This window comes from Euphorbia lathyris, chromosome 9, assembly GCF_963576675.1.
Source record: "Euphorbia lathyris chromosome 9, ddEupLath1.1, whole genome shotgun sequence".
NCBI classification, from domain to species: domain Eukaryota; kingdom Viridiplantae; phylum Streptophyta; class Magnoliopsida; order Malpighiales; family Euphorbiaceae; genus Euphorbia; species Euphorbia lathyris.
Window position 1 is genome coordinate 7,109,708 of NC_088918.1, and position 2,412 is coordinate 7,112,119.

A 2,412-nucleotide genomic window follows, 5' to 3' on the forward strand; every position below is an offset into this window, starting at 1 on the left:
TTTCATTTTCTCCGACGCATCTCCTAATTATCTCGTCACCACATGATTTGAATAGAAAGGGATCTTCCCAAAAATATTGTTTAATATCGAAGAAAAATTTCTTCCTTTGTTGGGAAGATAATCCTTCCGGAACGATATCGGTTGCAAGATAATTAGCAAAATCTGCATACCATGGTGACATGATACTTTCTACCTGATAGAGATGTTCATCGGGGAAATCATCTCGTATACCGACAGTTTCACCTATAGGACCGTTTTCATCTTCTAGTCTTGATAGATGATCGGCAACAAGGTTTTCTACTCCCTTTTTGTCTTTAATTTCTATATCAAATTCTTGTAACAACAAAACCCATCTAATCAGACGCGGTTTTGCATCTTTCTTAGCAAACAGATAACGTAAAGTTGCGTGATCTGTATAGATAATAACTTTAGATCCTAACAAGTATGACCTAAACTTATCACATGCAAATACTACGACTAACATCTCTTTTTCTGTTGTTGTGTAATTTAACTGTGCACCGGACAATGTGTGACTTGCATAATAAATAACATGTAATCTTTTATCCTTTCTTTGACCTAAAACACATCCTACAGCTAGGTCACTTGCATCACACATGATTTCAAAAGGCAAATCCCAATCGGGTTTAGCAATTATGGGTGCACTGACTAAAGCTTTTTTCAATGTTTTGAAAGCTTTAATACAATCTTCATTAAAATCGAAGGTTGAATCCTTCATAAGCAAATTAGTAAGTGGTTTGGAAATCACAGAAAAGTTTTTTATAAATCGTCTGTAAAAACCTGCATGTCCTAGAAATGATCTTACTCCCTTGACAGTTATTGGTGGGGGTAATTTTTCTATTACTGAAGTTTTTGCTCTATCCACTTCTAATCCTTTTTCAGATATTTTATGACCTAAAACAATTCCTTCGTCAACCATGAAATGACATTTTTCCCAATTTAATACTAAATTCGTTTCTTCGCATCTAGAAAGAACTTTATCTAAGTTTTTTAAACATGCATCAAAAGAATCTCCATAAACTGAAAAATCATCCATAAATACTTCCATGATATCTTCGATGAAATCATTAAAAATTACAGTCATACAACGTTGAAAAGTCGCTAGTGCATTACATAGACCAAAAGGCATTCTTCTATATGCAAATGTTCCATAAGGACATGTGAAGGTTGTTTTATCTTGGTCATCCGGGTAAATATATATTTGAAAGAATCCGGAATAGCCATCAAGAAAACAATAAAATGCATGACCGGCTATCCTTTCGATCATTTGATCGATGAAAGGTAAAGGAAAATGATCTTTCCTAGTTGCCTTATTTAGGTTCCTATAATCTATACAAACCCTCCAACCAGTGGTGGTTCGCATAGGTATTAATTCACCTTCATCATTCCTTACTACAGTTATGCCTCCCTTTTTGGGTACACAATGGATTGGACTAACCCATTCACTATCCGAAATAGGATAAATGATTCCATTGTCTAAAAGTTTAGTAATCTCATTTTTGGCTACTTCTTTCATATTCGGATTTAAACGTCTTTGTCTGTCCGCTTTAGGTGGCTTATCTTCTTCTAAGTGAATCCTATGCATTACAATACTAGGATTAATTCCTTTTAAATCTGAAATTTGCCATCCCATACTTCCTATTCTATTTCTAACAACTTCTTTCAATTTTTCTTCTTGATTTTCTGTTAATTTGTTAGAGATGATTATAGGTAGAGTATCACTTCCGCCTAGGAAAGTGTATCTCAGATGGTTTGGTAATTCTTTAAGTTCTAATTTAGGTGGAACTATTACTGAAGGCGGAACTGGTCCATCTTCTCGAATCAAAGGCTCTGGGTCCTTATCTTCTAATTCTTCACCCATTATAGGTTCTATTATTTCTTCTCTTTGAACAATGTCATTAACACATTCTTCAATTAAATCAAGTTTCATACAAGCGAAATCCTCCATAGGATATTTCATCGCTTGATTCATATCGAACTCGATCTTATCGTCACCTATTCTTAAAACTACTTTTCCGTGTGGGCATAAACGTTGAAGTTCTTTAAAACGTTCCCAAGCTTCATAAAGAGTTTCATTATTATTTTGGGTAAAAGATGTCAACTCTTTGATGACTCTTGCGGTTTTTGCTAAAGGAAAATATTTTGATAAAAACGCTTGGGCTAATTGGTCCCAAGTTTCAAATGTTGCAGCAGGCATAGAAGTTAACCAAATTTTTGCCTTATCCTTTAAAGTGAAAGGAAAGAGGCGAATTTTGATTGCTTCGGCTGTTACATCAGTAATTTTAAAAGTATCACAAATTTCTAAGAAATTTGTCAAATGTGCATTAGGGTTTTCGTTAGGTAGTCCATAAAACGTTACGTTGTTTTGCAACATATTAAGCAAAGCAGGCTTAA

General features: G+C 34.3%; 1 non-coding gene across 1 annotated transcript; it reads left to right on the top strand.

Moving 5' to 3' along the window:
• Positions 1-2,030: 2,030 nt before the first annotated feature.
• Positions 2,031-2,134, top strand: LOC136207742 (small nucleolar RNA R71). The gene has a single exon (XR_010676870.1). It is a non-coding gene; the product is annotated as a small nucleolar RNA R71 (small nucleolar RNA).
• Positions 2,135-2,412: the final 278 nt, after the last annotated feature.